The 12,394-nt window shown below is 46.6% G+C and overlaps 1 protein-coding gene and 1 long non-coding RNA gene across 3 annotated transcripts in view; one reads left to right on the forward strand and one right to left on the reverse strand.

The window, feature by feature from the left end:
• The window catches only part of MAP1B (microtubule associated protein 1B), a 100,710-nt gene that overhangs the window by 56,176 nt on the left and 32,140 nt on the right, over positions 1–12,394 (forward strand). Inside the window, exon 1 of one of the 2 annotated variants that reach the window (XM_027040293.2) lies at positions 12,000–12,319. The exons of the other annotated variant lie outside the window; for it this stretch is intronic. The gene's annotated coding sequence lies outside the window, so the exon portion shown is untranslated. Of the gene's footprint in view, positions 1–11,999; positions 12,320–12,394 lie in introns of those variants that run through there. 2 annotated transcript variants of the gene reach the window in all.
• LOC128315911 (uncharacterized) lies at positions 4,402–10,561 on the reverse strand. Its single transcript, XR_008299089.1, has 3 exons — positions 9,763–10,561; positions 7,828–7,965; positions 4,402–5,351 (listed from the first exon to the last, which is right to left on the reverse strand). It is a non-coding gene; the product is annotated as an uncharacterized LOC128315911 (long non-coding RNA).

The following is a 12,394-nucleotide window of genomic DNA, read 5'->3' on the forward strand; positions in this document are numbered from 1 at the left end:
TGCAAGAGGGAAGCCTTTACAGGTCCTGGTACCTCTTCACTGAAAAAGGTCAGGCTTTAAAGGGAGGATCACATCGATTTGCCTGGAGGCAGGAAGAAAAATCGTCCCCCCCCCCCCCGCCCCCCGCTTTTTTAAATGTTTATTTATTTTTGAGAGACAGAGTATGCACAAGTGGGGAAAGGGCAGAGAGAGAGGGAGAGGGAGACACAGAATCTGAAGCAGGCTCCAAGGCTCTGAGCTGTTAGTGTAGAGCCCAATGAGGGGCTCGAACCCATGAACCGTGAGATCATGACCTGAGCTGAAGTTGGACGCTTAACTTATTGAGGCACCCAGGTGCCAAAAATCGTCCTTTTTCTTCCATGTGGTTTGCATAATAACTGGACTCTGGTAAACCCACTGGTACCTGCCTCTCCATGGAAGATAAGCTTGTACTGAATTCCAGATGCCAGACCGGGGAGAGCGCCAGGAATCATCTAGGACAAATGTGCATCCCTGATTGTGATCGTCACTAGGCCCTGACCTTCTGCACTCCAGCCTTGCAGTTAGGAATGTAGTAGACTTTTCTAGCCTCTTAGAAAAAAGTGCCAAAGCCTTAAACCTGACCCAGGACGTATGTCACGACTTCCTAGGTGTTGGGGTCCCTTTTGTCTTTGAAGGAGCCGGGAATCAGGAACAGGTTAGGTTCTCCTTTCCTTGGACTGCGGACCTCAGGGGACAGGTCAAGCGCTGCTCACCTCTTTTTGGCTCCCCTCCCTGTGCAGCTCACACTGCCCCTCAAGGCCCTGAGCCAACGAGCACTCAGGCGTGCTCGGCTTCTGCCTTTCCAACCCTTAATTTTGAATCCTTGCCTTTTCTTGATATCTGAGTGTGTTGAGTGAGTAGTGCCCTCGACAACCTTTGTGTGCCTGTCTCATCATTGTATCTTCTCTCGGGACAGCATCTCCTCCAAAACAGATGGGAAGTATTCAGTGCTACTTTCTGGAGCAGAATCAGATGCTCTTTCTTTCAGTTCTACTCTGGAGCCCCCTCTGAGGACACACTCTGGAGCCGGAGTCAGTGCATTCTTCTCCAGAGCTGGCTTACGTGTCAGCATTTTTACTGGGACAAAATGTACTCTCAGTGTACACGTTTTATTTGTGAAAGAGCAAAGAGTAGTGCATCATAACTTTGCTTAGCGTGCATATGGATAATTGCATTATACTCCAACCCATAGGGAACAATGCAAGATAGGAGTGTAGAAAGTGATTTTATGCATGCTGATTTTCTTAGGGAAACCTGTTTTTTCTCATGGAAACTAAAATCTGGAGATTTTCTGAAAAGCATTTTTGAAAGTCCCCAGTTTATTTGCCTTCTTCTCTGAACTCATTCTAACCCAGAATTTTAGTTTTTGTTAAAAGAAGATCGAAGACAGTAGAATTTACTTGACTGCTTGTCTGAATCACTTCTGCATGGTAGGTTTTGGCCTTTATCCCCAGGAAAGCTATGTCTGTTGGTTCAGAATACATGTATCGATGCTTTGAAAATTCCCCTTAGCCAGATTTTATTGAAGTGTATCAGAAACAAATCTCTGCTTGTTAAGTAAATCTTAAACCAACTACATGGCCCTGAATTTATTCCCTGTTTCCTATATCAAATTTATCCAGATCTGCAGATAGAGTTGTTCAGCTACAATCTTCCAGAGAAAGTCAAGTGTGGTATGGGGACATGTGAGAGTGCCCTTCCCTTGTAGTTGAATATAAAATCAAAATGAAATCTTCCTAACGATGCCCTAGTTTAATTTTTTTAAGGAACAATAGGGGTGGCTGAATGGCCAGAGGCAAAATTCAGTGTACTTGTGAAAAAGACAAACAACTCTTGACACTTTGGGACGTTTGGAGGCCCTCATCATTTAAAAGAACTAGACAATGCTTCCTTTTTATTTATGTAGGGCAGTGAGCTTTCTACGAATGGTGACTCAGGTGTATATTTTCCAGTTCCTGAAAGGTACATCACCTGACTTACTCATTTCTAAAGGCTGAATTTCAATCTACATGATTATATTAAATCCTATTCCGAAATTGCATGGATGGTGTGTGCAGCGACAGGTATCTGTATTTTTAGCTGTCCTATTTTGAAAAAGACCGTTAATATCTGAATGCCTCTAAGTGGAATGCCTGATCTGGGTTCTCTGAGATTTATGTGAAAATTGCCAACTTGGCAAGGAGTCCAAATGAGATCTTGCACGTGATTTTCACAAGCTTGTGAAAGCATTTTGTTAACTAATACCTTCTAATTTAGTTGGATGCCGTAGCTCATATAGAATTATGTGATCTAGGGACCATTAACCACCATCAGGACTTTGAGGGAAGAGACAACTCTGGGAGTTGGACAGGAGATCTTCCCAGAGGAAACAAAATGTGGGCGGGATCTGCAAGGGATTGATTAGATTTAAGTAGGTATGAGGGCTTACTTTATGACATAGTAAATGGTGTCCTCAAACAACACCCTTTATTTAAAGCAACCTGTAAGCCAACTGTCCCACTGGAGTGAAAAATAAATACAGTGACCAGTTGGCATGAGTATCTGATACACTGAAAATTTCAGTTACTTAGTATAAATTAAGTGAATACATAGACACTATAAATTACTGGTTTATTTCACGTAAAATTTTAATAGGATAACTCATTGAAGTGAAATGCTATTGGGTGAAATGAAGAAACTGAGTGGCTGAGTTGAAAGTCAAGGTCTTGCTTCCTGTTCATCAACGTATGATTCCACATGAGGCCTGAGTCAGCAGTGAGCTGGGTTCCATACCCGCCCCTCCCCTCTAAAAATAAGAAGTGGTGTGAAAGGCCATAAGAAGGCAAACTCTGTGTATGATGTTCTTAAGAGAATACTGAATTAGTTCACGTAACGGCTTCCTTTGCTCTTCTAATCGATATTTTGCCACTAAGAAGTAGGGTTTGGGTTTGGTTGAGGGAGGAGAGGTGAGAGGCAAAGGCTGTATAGTTGGAGAGAGTTCTTCTGATAAATGTTTCCTGTCTCTGGGCCCACCAAGAGGAGCTGGAACCACCCCATACACAGGGGCTCAGTATCCCCTGTGACAGAATCTCTGAGGACATGCTCAGAGCAGTTAGCCTGTGAAGACTTTGTTGCAATGGTCTTCAGTTTTTAGTCAGCAGGGCTCAAATATCACCCGAGGCTTTGTGGTCAGATGTCTTATGGAGTGCTCAAAAATGGCTCTCTTCTGCCAATGCTGTCTATTAGAACAACACACAGAGAGTGGAAAAGAATAACGTGGAATTGGCCAGGGGAGACTTAACTTCTCCGTTAGAATGAGAGAAGGGGCACACTAAAGAGGAAAACATGAACCAAGATGTTGGTCCTTCTGGGGCCATTTGTCAGAGCACAGCAAGGGATTGAAATGTGGTGGAGATCATGAAGGACGGGCTAGGAGCCACGAGTTTAACGAACAGACCTTTAAAAACAGAGAGAGTGTGCTGTGGAGTCAGGGAAATGTGAGGAGAGCACCTGACTGAGAGAAGGTGAGGACCACGCTCTGAGTGAAACTTCACTCCGGGTCAGCAGAGGGGCACATAACTGAGGGCAAAGGACAGGAAGTACAAAGGAGTCAGGGCTGCGGTCCTGGTGTGCTGAGAATCCCCCTCCGGCCCCAGGACAGGGAAGACCCCAGGTTGGTAAGAACTGAGTGTACTTTTCTGGGCAGCCTGAGCACCGAGCCGTGACTGGTTAACACAGACACAGCGCACAGTGGAAATATACAGGTGCCAATTCCACCAGCATGTGTGAATTAGCCGTCTCTGCCTCCGCCTTCTGAACGAGGCAGTATATAAATAAATAACACTAAAACAAACAACAAAAATCACACTTCCCTTGGTGTTGAGGCTTTATGCCAAATGCTTGAAAAGAAACAGCCAGATTTATTCCTACCAGCTGGAACATAGGATGTGACTATCCGCCTTTCCATTACCTGTCACAGATGGTGGTGGCTGAGGCACCACGTCAGCTAAGATCAGATCTCAGGACTCAGGTCATCAGCTAAGATCAGATCCCTTGAGCCTCATACTTTCAGGTCAAGATCCCCCCTTTTTTTTTTTTTTTTTTTTTTTTAATGTTTATTTTTGAGAGTGAGAGAGCATGAGCTGGGGAGGGGCAGAAAGAGAGGCAGACAGAAGATCTGAAGCAGGCTCCATGCCCACAGCAGAAAACCTGATGCGGGGCTCGAACTCATGAGCCCTGAGATCACGACCTGAGCTGAAGTGGGACATTCAACTGACGGAGCCACGCAGGCGCTCCCCAGGTCAGGGTCTTGATCTTAAGAAGTAACCTTCCTGGTAGATGACCAGGCTTGTTGCTTTGCCCTAGCCTGATACCGCCACTGGAGGCAGCATCATCCTCCAGTCCATTTGGGACTTTCCTGGGGAAAAAAAAAAATCGATTCATGCTGTTTCTCCTTGGCCTAGAGCTTAGAGTGTGTCCAAGGGGTTCGATACTACGTGTGATATTTGTTATGTCAGCCATTTATAGTTTTCTTTTTCTGTTTCCTTTTCAATAGCCAGGACCAAAAGGACTAATTTGATTTCTGGTTTTAAGGTATCTGGCTTTGAGGGTGAATAGTGTGAAGATTTGGTTCTAAATAGTAACCGATGAGGGTGAAAGGTCGGCGGTTTCCCTGGATTTGATAAATGGCAGGAGTTGGATGGCAAATTAAATGTCAGATAAAACTGTCAGATGATTCCTAGAATCAATACTTACTGGGAAAAGTTTGAGCTTCTAATGATCACATTTGCTCCCAAGGGAAATAATTCTAGCACTATGTTCAGACATTAGGATAGGAATTCATTAAAAGCAGTGTGAGGATGACTTTAAATACGATCACTTACTACGTTGTTGTTGATCAATAGTGTATTCTTTATACACACTGTCTTGTTTCTCAAAGAAGGGGCCGCAGAATGATCAGAATTCTCTGAAAGATTGCAGAAATGCAGAGTCCCCGGCCCCACCCCTGCCTTCTGACCCAGACTGTCTGAGAGTGGGCCATGCAGATCCACATTTTTATTGAGTTCCTCAGAGCATCCTGGGACATATTACACTCTGAGAACTGTACAGTCTTTGCTCCACCAGGCGGATGTGTCCCAGACAGAAGAAAAAGCCATGCCCGCCGGTTAAGCGATGTGATGCTGCTGTGGCTATGCAGGTCTTGGTGGTATGTTTTGCGTTTGAAAAGCGCCTACGAGATGTTACTGGCTTCTTTAAGGTCTTTGGAATATTCTGTGTCTCCTCTCCTCTCTGCGGAGGTGGATTAAGTTTGCAAATCAAGATGGCATTGCAGGTGTAGGTCACCTCTGGGGCTGGGGGTGAAGGGGAGGAGAGAAGGCAGTGGTACCATCACTTTCCTTGTGCTCCATCACCTTCACGGGTTTTTTGCTGCTTTTATCTGCCCTTTGTATAGTGGTGTTTCCTAGGACTTTTTGCAGCAAAAGGTTCTCAGCATTCTCTAAGAGCACCAACCTAAAAATACACTGATGCCCCCCAGATCTGGTCCAACCTATTGCCTCAGCCTCACATCCACATTTCTGCCTGCTTGTTGGACAGAACCACTGGGAACTCCCATAGGAACTTCAAACCCAGAGGGCCCCAAGTCAGACTGATTGTCATTTGTCTTCTGTCCTCCCTTTAAAATGTCTTCTTAGCTAAGAGCCTGGGTCTGGACACCGACCACCGGGTTTCCATCCTAGTTTCACTGTGTATTCCCGTGGGCTGTTGCTGAACTGCCCAATGCCTCATTTTCCTCATCAATAAGACGAGAATAGGGCCTTCCTCATGGGATTAGTGTACAGATTTAATGCAATAACCCAACATAAAGAACTTAGGTCAGTGTCTGACCCAGGGCAGGTATGCAATATATCTTAGCCATTTTTATTATTCATTCCTTTATCAAATATTGATTGAGCTCCTGCTGTGTATGAGACACTACTTCTGACTTCTACTTCCCAAAGGAGACACTGTCAAAACTCCAAGTATCCCCATTAAACTATCTTCCCTTCAGGCTAGGGCTAGCATCCCACCCATGTTTTAATCTCAATGCTAGTTTATGAAGGTAGCACTAACTTGCCCAAATTGAACTCTAGAAAACTGTGTCCTCTAACTAATTCACATTGTCTTAGTAAATAGGGAATATAGCATCTCTTACAAAGGCCAGGAGAAGCCCAGTAAGATTAAAAAAACATTCTCTGAAACCTACTTTGATCTCAAGAAGGTGAGGTCTAATTGTTGAACCACAGGAAAGTGCCATTTTTGAGTTGACGCGAGGTTGAGATTGGCAATCTCATGGTTTAACCGAACAGTTGGCAGGGTATCTGGCACAGGGCAGGTGTCCCTCAAAACAAAAAGAATTCCCAAACCTATATCCCAAATGCAGGGAGTATTCTATAATATCCTAAGGCAAATGTATCTCAAACACATCTTAATATTATTTTTTAATTTTTTAAATGTCTATTTTAGAGAGAGAGAGAGAGAGCAGGGGAGGGGCAGAGAGAGAGGGAGACAGAATCCCAAGCAGGCTCCGCACTGTCAGCACAGAGCCCCATGCAGGGGCCACACTCATGAACTATGCGATCACGACCTGAGCTGAAACCGAGCTGGACGCTTCACCAACTGTGCCACCCAGGCGCCCCAGGCAAATCTTATTTTTAAAAAATTAGGATTTAGACCTTGTAAACTCCTAAGACAATCTGAGAAGCATTGAGGGGCAATGGCAAGAGTGGGATCAGGAGTCAAATGGGCTAGATTTAACACCTAGTTTTATAGCTTATTTTATTCCTGTGTTGCTGGACAAGGCAGGTGGCTCTTACTAAAACAGCCTGCCCCACGAACTTCAATTTCTGTGTTTGTAGAGAAAGAATAATAATAACAATCTTTGTGATACACCGAGGTAACATGCAAGTCAAAAGATTTTATAGGGGCACTTGGGTGGCTCAGTTGGGTAAGCATCCAACTTTGGCTCAGGTCATGATCTCGTGGGTTGGTGGGTTCAAGCCCCACATTGGGCTTGCTACTGTCCACGTGGAGCCCGCTTGGATCCTCTGTCCCCGCTCTCTGTCTCTCCCCTGCTGCACTCTTTCTCTCTCAAAAATAAACAAACATGAAAAAAAAAAAGGTTTTATAAACCATGCAGTGCATCACAAAGGAAAGGTAGTGCTCTTAGTATTTTAGCACCTATTCCCAAATAGAACTGTCTGGGGCAGGCATAGGAATTGCCTTTGGCAGCCGTACAAATGCAGCAGTCACTCACCTATGATCAGGCCACAGTTCACCCCTGAGGCTTGTCTTTTTCATCTTTGAAGATAGTGGGGAGCATGGAATTGTCACCAGAGCTCCTTCAGGCACCCCCCCTTCCAGTTCTGTGAGATGAGGAAATTCTGATTTCTTATGCCATAGGAGTGACAAGTTCTTGTCACAGGCTCTCTCCTTGGCTGCTGGACTCCTTGAATTTTAAAGGCAGAAGGCATTTCTTTCTTGTGCATGAGGAGCATACGTATTTTTCTTTGTCTGCAGCAGGTTTTGTTTGGGGAACAGGGCACTGGGACCTCCCACCTTGCGCTGGCCCAGACGACCCGGTTCATAGGCCTGAAACACCATCATCAAGTTTTAAATGCACAAACCAGAGGAAAGTGCTCTGTAAACGGGAAAGTACTAGATAGATGTGGATCTCTGTTTTTGCTGACAGTTGGAGTTGGCTCCCCTGACAGGTAATATATAGCCCTTCACTAGCGGTGCCTTTTTTTTTTTTTTTTTCCCCTCCATTTGTAGCATTCTAAAATCTACCTCGTTGAAGAAACAGCTTTCCGGTTGTCGTCTCTCCCTTAGCTGGTGCCCACGTTGGTGTTGCTGTTTTTCCTTAGCTGTTCTCCAGGTAGCCAGGCCTTCATCCACATCGTCTTTGGTACTTTCTACTTCTTTCAGCTAGGCCATAAAATAGATTAGAAGAAAAAGGAACCCAATTACTTTCTTCCACTCTCTCCCACTTGTAACCCTTCGTAGCCTGGATTTTCATTCCTCTCCCTTGAGGCCTTTAAAAAAGGGGAAGAGGGGAGAGGAGACCCTAGAAGAATGGGATTTGGGAGGAGAACAATGCTGTAGAGAGGATTGGGAAAGAGGGTACGATGAGAACCCTACAGAAGGGATCGGGCCTGTTGCTGCCTGGTGTCCCCATCCCCCACCAGGCCTGTGCCCCAGTGCGAGCAGTTCCCCAGCGGCTGGAACAGGAGGGGGTGCAAGATGAGGCTCCCTCTGCCACCAGGAGCAGGGCCGGCTGGCCGGCCTGTTGCTAAGGCTACATCTGCATCTGCATGCAGGGAACGTGGTTAGGACGAGGAGAAAGCCTCCGGGGTCCAGGAGGCATCCCTTATTTGCTTATCTGGGTGGCTAATGGTGGGGAAAACATAGAGCAGAAGACAGTGCAGAACCTGAGAGAAGGATAGGGTGGAAGGACTGGTAAACCCATGAAAAACTAAACCAAATGACAACAAGCAAGAAGAGCTAAATCCAGGAAATGTAGAGGAAAACCGGTATATTCTCAGATTCTATGATAACTAAGTTCTGTATCACACAAAAGATGTCGAAGGTAAAATCCTTAAAAAGCTGTCTAATTCCCAAGCAATGATCAACGTGTTTAAATTTAAAGCAATGGTTTATGAAGTCTCCTGAACGCATTTATAATGGAATTCAAGTTCTTACTCTCTTTAAAACAAGCGAACCCTCAACATTCGGAGAGCGATGTGACTTGCAGGAACATACATCAGAGGTGAAACAGAAGCAGAGACAAACAAGTTTACTTCCAACTGAAAAGAAACGCCATTTCCAGGAATATCAGGGGAAAGGTGGGAGAGAACTGGGCTCCGACTATGCAGCAGAAACAAAGAGGGAGTGAGTCTCAGGGTGCGTGTGGGAGGCCAGCGTGCCTGCCGAGGGGCGAGGGAGTCAGCAGGCACTGGCTGACCAGTGGCTGACCCAGGCTGTGTGTTCAAGGAGACTCTTGGCGTCACAACTTGAAGACCTTTCTTTTGGACAGAGGTGGATCGGGAAGGGGGGTGAGGCTGAGAGCTACGTGAGCTGACAAAGGTGAACGATGAATGAGTTGCTTTTGATGTGTGAAGGCCCCTGGGAAATCCGACTCCTTCCAACGTCAGGAGTTTTATTTCCCTGGGGAGGGAAGCTGTGTGGGCTCCTGGCGATGCCTGGCTTTCTGTGTCCTGTGCTGACATTGTTGATCTTTGGGGACCGTGTCATCAGGAGGTACCAAGCCTCCTAGCACCTCTGTTTTTTCTAAAGGCGTCGCGGTGGCAGGAACCAGGAGCTGAGCTATCTAGCCTCCCTTGTGGTCATGTTCTCCCTCATGTCTCAGGGGATTTCTTCCTTATTTCAGGGAACGGGGTGGCTGTTAGGTCGGGCTCCTCAGCCTTCCTGCATCCAGTTCTGAGCCCTCACGCTGGGGCCCCTGGGAAAGACATGGCTGCTTGTAGCCTCACAGAAGCACCGTGACTGTGTAACCCATGTCCACCCCCTTTTTTCTCGCTTAGACATGATGAGGTGGGATAGAGGGAACACAGGGAGAACCAACAAAGGCTGCTGAGAATGGGCCTCTGCTGCTTGGAGGCTTCCTGGCTTGCCTCCCTCTGAGAAGGGAGCCCAGGAGCCAAGTTCCCACCAGGGCTAGGGGTTAGCTGCAAAGGATAGAGAAGGAAAGAGGATTCACAAGACCTTTGCCGATGCAGGCGTCTCCCCTCTCTCCATACCAGCTCTCTCTCTCTCTTCAGACTTCCCCCAGCTCTTAGCATAGTTGCTTTGCATTATCCTGTGGATTCCTGCAGAAAGGAGGCCTGGATGTTATTCCAAATAAAAAGCTGTTATTAAAAGCTGCTGGCAGACCGATCGGGAAATAATTTTTAGTTCCTGCACTGAGTACCATTCATTTCTTGATTTCACCCGTTTAGCTAAACTTTACCCTGGGGAATGTTTTTTGCTCGTGGGGGTTGGAGGTGAGAGGTTTTCTCTTGGAAAATCCACTTTGGTGAGGAGGTAGAGTCGGAGAAGTCATTGCTTTTATTTTCTCTTTCCTTCCTTCCTCCCTGCCTCCCTCCTTTCTTTCTTTTCTCCCTCCAATGAAAACAGACTTTAACATCAAGACATTCTGGGCCTGTGGCCTTTTCTTGATCTTCCAGCCCTTGCTTTTGGCTAAATAATCCCAGTCCTTTACCCCGGGCTTTCCCTTTCTAACTCTAGAATCTTCTTTAACCCTTTTTAAGATTCTGCTTCTTCAAATTGGAAGTTTTTCTAGTGCTGAATCACAATATCAAATTCCATTTCCAAAAAGAATTCCCTCTGGTTTTCACCTGGGGATGGGGCAGGAGGAGTGAGGGGGTGGAGAGGGGGGAACGAGGGGCAGAGGTGGGTGGGTGCGAGGGCTCTTTGTCTTCCTGGAGGCCTTGGCCCTGACTCTCTCTCCTGGTCACCAGTGCATTTGCACCAGTGAGTCATGACCCTTCTCATTTTCTTCCTTCCATACTGAATAGATATTGAGGCTTTCTTTATTTTCTGTGACTTGCATTTCTAGATGATGCTTGCAAAGTGTTCATTTTTCAGGAAAAGGAAGTGGTAGAAATAAAGTTCTGCATGGTGATCATTAATGGAGATGAAAATTAAACATTCAGGCTCAAGACATACAGAGCGATTGCCCTCTTATGGGCGATCTGAAAGGTTTCATCATCGCTGGTTGTTATTTTCATCAGGGGCTCCCTCCTCCTCTTAGTGCTTCTCTGACTTTGGATCTGGCATTCTCTCCCTTGCGCAGGGCTCTTTCATTAAGCAGCTGCCTGTCTGCGCTGAGACTGTTGGGGGACTTGCTCTGGCCCCAGCTGGGACGGTGTCACTGCTAGGCCAGTGTGTTCTAGGACTTATGTGTGGGATATGTCTGGGAGAGAAGGCTCAGCTGGGTGCGAGAGAGAAGGTTCCAAGTCTTACAGGGATTGGTGGGTAGTGGGTGCCAGTGAATTCCGTCATGGTCAACCTGTTCAGAAACCAGGAAGGAGCCTGTATGTGTGTGTTTAGATGGATATTAAACTCTGTGGAGAAGAGACTATAAGCATCCTACAAGTTATATACTTAGAGAATAACATTTTGCTTTCAGAGATTTCAGTCTCCTGGATATAGTAAACCGTAAACCACGAAAACAGCCCAACCCTTAAAAATGCATAGATTGAAATAATCTGTCAGACTTGGAATGACTGAATAAAGTCCCAGCAATAACTGAAAATTACAGGCTTATGTGAGTCTCAAAGATAGCCTTTGGGAGTGTACGGACAGAGGTCTCATTGTCTGCAAGGACCCTGCTGCTTCAGGGGTCCCCCGGGCCATCCTCTTTTGATTTTACAGACTTCTTTTTTGTCATACAACAGTCCCTGCCCCATTTACCCCAGGATCGAACCCTCACAATTACAGTGAGTTTTGTGGGGAATCCCTCAAAAGGCTTTTTCTTATCAAAGCAATAAGCAACACAGTCATTCCATCTCAAGCCCCTGCTTTTGCTTCCCTCAGATCGATGCTGAGGAGAGTTGACTATTCATGGGGGCTGCCTAATGGTTTGGCTGTGAGCAGTTTCTGGGGAAGGCAGACTATAATGGTAGAGAGAGAGAGAGGCCGCAACCAGGTTGTCTTTCTTTCCTGGGAACTTCTTTTCTGAGGCAATTGAATGAGACCTTTGCAGGCGAGGGTGGTGGCCTCTCCTTCAGAATGCCTGGCCTGTTTCCCAGTGTGAAACATTCCCCAAATATGCAACTTTGCAAGCATCCCGGCTGCCTGCCGCCCGGGAGAGCTGGCGTTCCACTGGGGGGGGCGGGGGGGGGGGTGTGCCGGGGCGGGGGCATGGGGCTCCAGCCCCTTCGGCAGCCCCTGCGCTCGCCAGATGCCAGCAAGGCCCAGCCCCTGGTTACATCGTCCAGGGAAAGAATCTGTCCAGCAGTCTGGCTGTGACAAGACCTTGAAGCTTCTCTCTCTCTCTCTCTAAATCCCCTCCTTCATTCAAATCCAATCCTATAAAAAGGCTTTTGTTGAAGGAGCAGCCATGGCATCTTGGTGCACGTCTGTGTCACTGCCTTCAGTCTTTCCAAAGATGGACAGAAAGTACATCGTTAGTTGAATTCCTGAGCAAACAGGTCTGAAAATTGACTTGGAGGGAGTAGAGGTAACTGGCGGCTGTCACATGGCATTTGTTGGGGCTGCAAGTGAGGAAGCCAAGGAGGAAGAGAGCTGCTCGTGGTTGGTAAGAAGCCCTCTGCCAGGGAACGCCTGGGAAGCAGGGTCCTTGCTGTGTGTCTGGGGAAGGACCTGCTTGAGT

This window comes from Acinonyx jubatus, chromosome A1, assembly GCF_027475565.1.
Source record: "Acinonyx jubatus isolate Ajub_Pintada_27869175 chromosome A1, VMU_Ajub_asm_v1.0, whole genome shotgun sequence".
Taxonomy (NCBI): domain Eukaryota; kingdom Metazoa; phylum Chordata; class Mammalia; order Carnivora; family Felidae; genus Acinonyx; species Acinonyx jubatus.